The sequence below is a fragment of the Caretta caretta genome, chromosome 10 (genome assembly GCF_965140235.1).
Source record: "Caretta caretta isolate rCarCar2 chromosome 10, rCarCar1.hap1, whole genome shotgun sequence".
Lineage (NCBI taxonomy): Eukaryota > Metazoa > Chordata > Testudines > Cheloniidae > Caretta > Caretta caretta.
The window spans coordinates 79,090,632-79,099,082 of NC_134215.1; the positions used below are offsets into that span (position 1 = coordinate 79,090,632).

Sequence of the window (8,451 nt, forward strand, 5' to 3'; positions counted from 1 at the left end):
TGTGTGTGTGTGTGTGTGTCGCCCTGCAGAGGGGGATACGGGGGGGGAGCGCTGTGTGTGTGTGTGTGTGTGTCGCCCTGCAGAGGGGGATACGGGGGGGGGGGGAGCGCTGCAGAGGGGGATACAGGGGAGGGAGCGCTGTGTGTGTGTGTGTCGCCCTGCAGAGGGGGATACGGGGGGGGGGAGCGCTGTGTGTGTGTGTGTGTGTGTGTCGCCCTGCAGAGGGGGATACGGGGGGGGGGGAGCGCTGTGTGTGTGTGTGTGTGTGTGTGTGTGTGTGTGTGTCACCCTGCAGGGGGAGAGGGGAGTCCCGGACCCGCGGGGGTGGGGGGGGGGGAGTTGCAGTCCCCGGGGGGGGGGCGTTTACGGGGATAGCCCCGAGGCCTTGCGGGAGGGGCAGCTGCAGCGCCGCGGGGGGTGAGGGGGGGTCCCGGCCCTGTCGCCACGGTGACAGGCCCGGGTGCGGCTCCCCCGGCCCGTTACTCACCGCGCGGGGGCGGCGGGCTGGCGGCTCCCGGCCGGCTGGCTCTGCCCGCGGGCCCGGCCGCCGCGGAGGGCCCGGATTAGGGCGGGCCGGGGCCGGGGCCGGGGCCGGGGATCGCAGCCGGCGCTTCCGTTTCCTCGCGTCCCTTCGCTGCGGAGCCGCAGCCCGGCCCGCCGAGAGCCGCCCCGCGCGGCCGAGCCGGGACACTGCCCCCGGCCGGGAGGGAGGAGGCGCTGCCGGCAGCGCGCCCGCCCCCCGGCGCCGGCGGCACCTCCCCAGCCCTGCCCGGCCGCCGGCGCCGCCCGCCGCGAGCGCAGGGCCCAGCCCACTGATTATCCCTACAAGAGGGGCCCCCCACCCCCCCAGTAGCTCCCCTTACCCGGTCCCCCTCCTGACAGGGGGGAGGGTAACACCCCTGGCTGCTCGCGCCCGGGTAAGGGGAGCTACTGGGGGGGTGGGGGGCCCCTCTTGTAGGGATAATCAGGGTGGGCCATTTCCAGCAGTTGACAGGAACGTCTGAGGAACAGTGCGGGGGGGGGGGGGGAATAAACAGGGGGAAATAGTTTTACTTTGTGTCATGACCCATCCGCTCCCAGTCCCTATTCAAGCCGAAGCTAATTGTATCCAGTTTGCAAATGAATTCCAGTTCAGCAGTCTCTCCTTGGAGTCTGTGCTTGAAGGTTTTTTTTGGTGAAGAATTGCCACTTTTAGGTCTGTAATGGCGTGACCGGAGAGATTGAAGTGTTCTCCGACTGGTTTATGAATGTTATAATTCTTGACGTCTGATTTGTGTCCATTGATTCTTTTACGTAGCGACTGTCCAGTTTGGCCAATGTACATGGCAGAGGGGCATTGCTGGCACATATCACATTGGTGGATGTGCAGGTGAACGAGCCTCTGACAGTGTGGCTGATGTGATTCAGCCCTATGATGGTGTCCCCTGAAACCTCTCCAGCGCATCATCAAGGATCTGCAACCTATCCTGAAGGACGACCCATCACTCTCACAGATCTCGGGAGACAGGCCAGTCCTTGCTTACAGGCAGCCCCCCAACCTGCAGCAAATACTCACCAGCAACCACACACCACAGAACCACTAACCCAGGAACTTATCCTTGCAACAAAGCCCATTGCCAACTGTGTCCACATATTTATTCAGGGGACACCATCACAGGGCCTAATCACATCAGCCACACTATCAGAGGCTTTTTCACCTGCACATCTACCAATGTGATATATGCCATCATGTGCCAGCAATGCCCCTCTGCCATGTACATTGGCCAAACTGGACAGTCTCTACGTAAAAGAATCAATGGACACAAATCAGACGTCAAGAATTATAACATTCAAAAACCAGTCGGAGAACACTTCAGTCTCTCTGGTCACTCAATTACAGACCTAAAAGTTGCAATTCTTCACCAAAAAAACTTCAAGAACAAACTCCAAGGAGAGACTGCTGAATTGGAATTAATTTGCAAACTGGATACAATTAACTTAGGCTTGAATAGGGACTGGGAGTGGGAGTGGATGGGTCATTACAGAAAGTAAAACTATTTCCCCATGTTTATTCCCCCCTCCCTCGCACTGTTCCTCAGACATTCTTGTCAACTGTTGGAAATGGCCCACCTTGATTATCACTACAAAATGTTCCCCCCCCCCTCCTGCTGGTAATAGCTCACCTTACCTGATCACTCTTGTTACAGTGTGTATGGTAACACCCATTGTTTCATGTTCTCTGTGGATATAAATCTCCCCACTGTATTTTCCACTGCATGCATCCGATGAAGTGAGCTGTAGCTCACGAAAGCTTATTCTCAAATAAATTGGTTAGTCTCTAAGGTGCCACAAGTACTCCTTTTCTTTTTGCGAATACAGACAAACACGACTGCTACTCTGAAACTTGAGAAAGGGACAGATAATGAGACAAATATCATATTGCCGCTGTAATTCCATGGTACACCCACATCTTGAATACTGCATGCAGATGGGGTTGCCCCATTTCCAAAAAAGATACATTGGAATTGGAAAAGGGCAACAACGATTATGGGTATGATTAATCTCTCCTCATATGGAAGCCGTTCCAGGCTGCGACTTTTCAGCTTGGAAAAGAGACGACTTAACCTCTGAGGATAGGACAAGAAGCAATAGGCTTAAATTGCAGCAAGGGTGGTTCAGGTTCCTGTCAGAGTGGTTAAGCGCTGGAATAAATTGCCTAGGGAGGTTGTGGAATCTCTCCATCATGGGGAATTTTTTAAGAGCAGGTTGGACAAACACCTGTTAGGGATGATCTAGATAATACTTAGATTTGCCTTGAGTGCAGGGCACTGGACTAGGTGACCTCTTGAGGTCCCTTCCAGTTCTATGATTCTATGACTAAGGGGGGATATGATAGAGGTCTATAAAATCATGACTGGTGAGGAGAAAGTAAATACGGAAGTGTTATTTACGCCTTCTCATAACAGAAGAACTAGGGGTAACCAAATGCAATTAATAGGCAGCAGGTTTAAAACAAACAAAAGGAAGTATTTTTTCACACCACGTACCATCAACCTGTGGAGCTCATTGCCAGGGTATGTTGTGAAGGCCAAAACTATAACAGTGTTCAAAAAAAGAACTCGATAAGTTCATGGAGGATAGGTCCATCAATGGCTATTAGCCAGGATGGGCAGGGATGGTGTCCTGTCCCTAGCCTCTGTTTGCCAGAAGTTAGGAATGGGTGACAGGGGATGAATCACTTGACGATGTCCAGTTCTGTTCATTTCCTCTGAAGCACCTGGCATTGGCCACTGTTGGAAGACAGGATATTGGGTTAGATGGACCTTTGGTCTGACCCAGTATGGCGGTTCTTATGGAGTCAATTCAAAAATATCTGGCGGTCTGGCTTTGGCCTGTAGCCCACCTACTGACTACCCCTGCCTTACGGTATCTTTGGGGACCAATGGGTTGCTGTAGGATTGTGTAGTAGCCCCTGTAGGAAGGTTACTGCCACCACCACTCCAGCAACTACAAACAGGGGCATTAGTTAGGGAAGGGGCATAGTACGCTGGAGCTTGTAAACAACTTGGGAACAGCACAGCCCCCGGGGTAGTTAGTCAAACTAGGTTTTCCAGAAACTCCACCAAAGGAAGAGCTTTTGGTATAAAAAGATGAGCTTGAGCTGACACAGGGTGTTCATTTTCATCCAGCCAACAGCAGGATTGTCCCACGGGGTTCCCCAGATCTTGCAGACGGTTGAAAAGTCTTTGGCTTAGTAGGGCCCCACAAGACTGATAGGTGACCACTGGTAAGCTTTTAGCAGGCATATAGGAACAATTATTGTCTTTAAAATAAATGTACTTTGCTGAGAAAGAGCTTGTAGGCAACCATAAAAAGAGCACGTCCAGATGCTGGTCTGTCAGCAGACTGGCTTGCTGGGGGATACTCAGTGTAAGACAGGGAGCTGAGCAGACTTCAACACCCCATTCAGAAGGGAGTGAGGCAAAGGTCCTGGTTCAGAGACAGGTGACAGCTGGAGACCTGATGAGGCATTCCTGGAGCAGCCCACAGGGAGGAGACGGAGGTGCAGTTACCCTGAAACTGTGACACTCACCATCTACTTTGCTCCACGGCTTTCAGAATTTTGTGGGGCCTTTTCCCCACCCCCTCCTCCTAATTGATGGGGAATTTCACTGCTTAATCAACAATGGCTTTAAGAATCTGCTTAGTTTCCATCCCTCCCAGCTGTCCCATGCAAACATCAACTATTTTTAGTCCTACTAAACTTGTACCTTAGGAGTTAAATGGTGCATATTTGGGAGCTGTAAAAAAAAAAAAAAAAAAAAAGTCCATTCCTAATCATATGATTTGATGCCAAATAAGACCACAAATCTCAAACCCATCCTGAACTGTGGAGCTGCTACCAATATCCTTCTATTTAATGAATTAATGAGATCAGATATGCTAAATTCCTAAGCCAAGGTCAAAAGAAAACATTACATGTAGTACACCTCAACTCAAGAGCCTTGGTCCCATCTGCTGTTGATTTTTGCACCCTTTGCATTGTCAGTAAACAACAGAAACGTAACATTTGACCCTACTACAATATAGCTATTTTTCTTTGAACAGGATTAAACAAAGAGAGAAAGGATTAAAGTAAACCCAAATTGTGCTATTATTCCATGACTTCCATGCACTCTCCCGTCTCTGAGCACTGGGAGAGGCTGATCATGTCACACATAAAGGATGTCAACACAATGTTGTATATGCTGGCAGTGTTTGGAGCAAGTCACACAAGGCACTTGCCTCACTGTGTTTAATTTTAAACTGAGGTGTGTTTGTGTGTTTCCTTTCATGCTGGTGTTTCTTTGAATAGCTGATGGGATTGTAAAGCAGACTGGGGAACCTAGAAGTCTAATCTAACTGTCACCAGCCACCAAATAGTTTGCTTTCAGGACATCCCAGAATTAAAATGTTCTGCAGTCCATTAGGTCCCTGTCTTGCACATGGATCTGTGCAGGTGCACCGCACATACCTGCAAGGATTCACATCATGTCAACTGGGCTCTATACAGGCACAGGTATACACCTGTGCGGATCTCACTGCAGGATTGGAGCCTTCATTTGTATGATGAATAGATCTGGAAATGGCCCAAGAGAAATTCAACTGACAGAGAAATTATTCTCATAAAAAAAAAAAAAAAGCTAACTTCAGGGTTAAAAACACATGTCTGTTTTCAGACACATGGAGATTGTCCGTTGGGTGGAAACCAGAATCACTATTCACCATGACAGCTCTGTAGAAATAGTAACAAATGTATGCATTGTGAGCCCAGTCCAAAGCCTCTTGAGCCTTTCTATTGACTTCAAGGGTACTTGTGACATACCAGGGTGCAAATGAGACCAGTGAGGGGCAGTATCACCCCTGCCCTACAACCTTGGGTGCCTTACAATACCTTGCTGAAGTAGCTCCCACCTGGGCCACTCACAAACAGCCTTCCAGCATGCAAGCCCCATGTTGAGTGTCTGTGTGTAACAACAGCCTGACAACCACACTTGAGTTACACTCTGGCTCTCATCAGCCTTGGTTATACTGGAAGGTGAACCCAAAACACTCCCAGTCCTGGATTCCCCCCCAGAAATGTATGCCTTGTATGCCCAGCCCTCCGCTGAACAGTCCAAATATATGACATCTGTTATTCCTTTAAGGGAATAATATACACCAGCTTACCACCCTAATGGAGTTACTCAGGCACTTTAATTTAAAACACACCAGATTAGATAAAACAAGTTTATTAACTACAAAGGTTTTGAGTACAAGTAATGAGGCATAAAAGGCGGAAGTGGTTACAATAAAGATAAAAATGCTTTCCAGCACCTACCTTAAAAAACTACGTTAGATTCAAAGCAGTGTCTCAACACATGCTTACAACAGCATTACTGACCGAACTTTCCGGGCAGGACCCCTTCCCCAGAGTCCAAGAGCCGATTCTTCTGTCTTCTCAGGTGTGGAGAGTGATATGGGCAGGGGGGGAGAGAGGGGTCTTGGGCGGTTTGCCCCTCCTTTGTATAGTTTCAGTCCCAGTCTGAAAAGCATTTCCAGCTGAGAAGCAAGAGACAGGGAGTCTGGTGAAGGAAGGAGACCTCATGCCGTTTCTTCACTAAGATGCAGATTTCTTTGTCTCTGGGATCAAGGAAATCTGAGGGTCCTTGTTGTCCTGACAATCTTTTCAACGATTTATCATTGGGAAGCAACTGTCAGCATTCAGGGATGCTAGCCTCAGCTGTCTTCAAGCCAGTGGACAGCCTGTGTCCCAGGGGGAAACACTGATCATCTCAGCTAACAGTGGGTGGCCTTCTCCAGCTAGGAAGGACAAAGATCCAACCCACAGCACTGTCTGAAACTCAGGAGGACATGGTGTTTGTGCCCTCAAGACATTGCTGAGCCTCAGAGGATTCAGACTCCTCAGTCAGGATCTGCATAATTTTATCCACAAAGTGGCACTAACGTACTTCACCAGGAAGAAAATTAACTCCACAGCTATGTGGCTGCCACCAGGTTTAACCAGGCTATCAACTCCCTGGAGTGGCTCCTCTAAGGGCTGCTGCAGGGAAGATGGAGAAGTCTCTCTCCACCTCCAGCATAGCGACAGCTTCAGAAAGGCCAAATGTGGCAACTCGGTCTCAAGTGACAGCACTCAAACTGCATTCCTCCCCCTTCATCCACCACTCTACATCCCTAAACAAAGGGGAGAGGTCAGGCAGGAACCATTGTACTGATGGGCAAGGACATAAATATCACAATGAAGAGAATGGCCTTTAACGGAGCAGCATGTTGGTCCAAGATGAGTAGGGAACTCTCTACCACCCTGTTCCAGGCACGGTCATGGAATCATAGAAATGGAAGGGACCTCGAGAGGTCATCTAGTTCAGTCCCCTGCACTCATGGCAGGACTAATTATCTAGACCATTCCTGACAGGTGTGCGTCTAACCTGCTCTTAAAAATCTCCAACGATGGAGATTCCACAACCTCCCTAGGCAATTTATTCCAGTGCTTAACCACCCTGACAGGAAGTTTTTCCTAATGTCCAACCTAAACCGCTCTTGCTGCGATTTAAGTCTATTGCTTCTTGTCCTATCCTCAGAGGTTAAGAAAAACAATTTTTCTTCCTCCTCCTTGTAACAACCTTTTACATACTTGAAAACTGTTATGTCCCCTCTCAGTCTTCTCTTTTCCAGACTAAAGAAACCCAATTTTTTCAGTCTTCCCACATAGGTCATGTTTTCTGGACCTTTAATCATTTTTATTGCTCTTCTCTGGACTCTTTCTAATTTGTCCACATTCTTCCTGAAATGTGGCACCCAGAATTGGACACAATACTCCAGCTGAAACCTAATCAGAGCAGAGTAGAGCAGAAGAATTACTTCCTTGTCTTGCTTACAACACTCCTGCTAATACAAAAAAAGCAAACAACATTCTGGAATGTAACAGTGTTACACAGCTGACTGATATTTAACTTGTGGCTCACTCTGACCCCCAGATCCCGCTCTGCAGTACTCCTACCGAGGCAGTCATTTCCCATTTTGTGTGTGTGCGCAACTGATTGTTCCTTCCTAAATGAAGTACTTTGCATTTGTCCTTATTGAATTTCCTCCTATTTACATCAGACCATTTCTCCAGTTTGTCCAGATCATTTTGAATTTTAATCCTATCCTCCAAAGCACCTGCAACCCCTCCCAGCTTGGTATCATCCGCAAACTTTATAAGTATACTCTGTGCCATTAATCTAAATCGTTAATGAAGCTATTGAACAGACCCAGAACTGATCCCTGCGGGACCTCACTCCCTTTATGCCCTTCCAGCCTGACTGTGAACCACTGATAACTGCTCTCAGGGAATGGTTTTCCAACCAGTTATGCACTCACCTTATAGTAGCTCCATCTAGGTTGCATTTCCCTAGTTTGCTTCTGAGCAGGTCATGCAAGACAGTACCAAAAGCTTTACTGTCAAAAGCCGTCACCAAAGCCAGAAAGGGGAACCAAACATCACGTGGTATAGTCCCATGGTGGCCACATAGTGCCGAGCGGGGCCAGAATGGCGCTCTGCACAGACACCCAGCACAACTGTCCTCAGCAACTTCAGAACCAGAGCAGCCAGAAACCTCATCAATCCAATTAGCCTCCTCCCGGGGCACCAGTGCCATCAATGCAACAGATGGGGTGTACCCCTTGTCCCTGCTTCACTAAACACCGGCGCAGTCCATAGCTCCCACGCATCGGTGCTGCAATCCCTAGCCTGGCTGCACCAAGCCCTACTGCACTGCCTAGCCCCGCTGCACCGTGCACCGGTGCATTGCCTAACCTGCGGCACCATGCACCGGTGCTACCCAGGGCCCGGCTGCACCACGCACGGCCTAGCCTAGCTGCACCATGCACCGGTGCTACCCATGGCCCCGCTGCACCATGCACCGGTGCATTGCCTAACCTGCGGCA

General features: G+C 49.4%; 1 protein-coding gene across 6 annotated transcripts in view; it reads right to left on the reverse strand.

The window, feature by feature from the left end:
* DPP8 (dipeptidyl peptidase 8) overlaps positions 1 to 8,443 on the reverse strand; it is a 54,472-nt gene extending 46,029 nt beyond the window's left edge. For 2 of the 6 annotated variants that reach the window (XM_048866679.2, XM_048866675.2), the window contains exon 1: positions 488 to 595. The gene's annotated coding sequence lies outside the window, so the exon portion shown is untranslated. Of the gene's footprint in view, positions 1 to 487; positions 597 to 2,167; positions 2,191 to 7,884 lie in introns of those variants that run through there. The other 4 variants (XM_048866680.2, XM_075133223.1, XM_075133222.1 and 1 more) reach the window with 3 other exon arrangements.
* Positions 8,444 to 8,451: the final 8 nt, after the last annotated feature.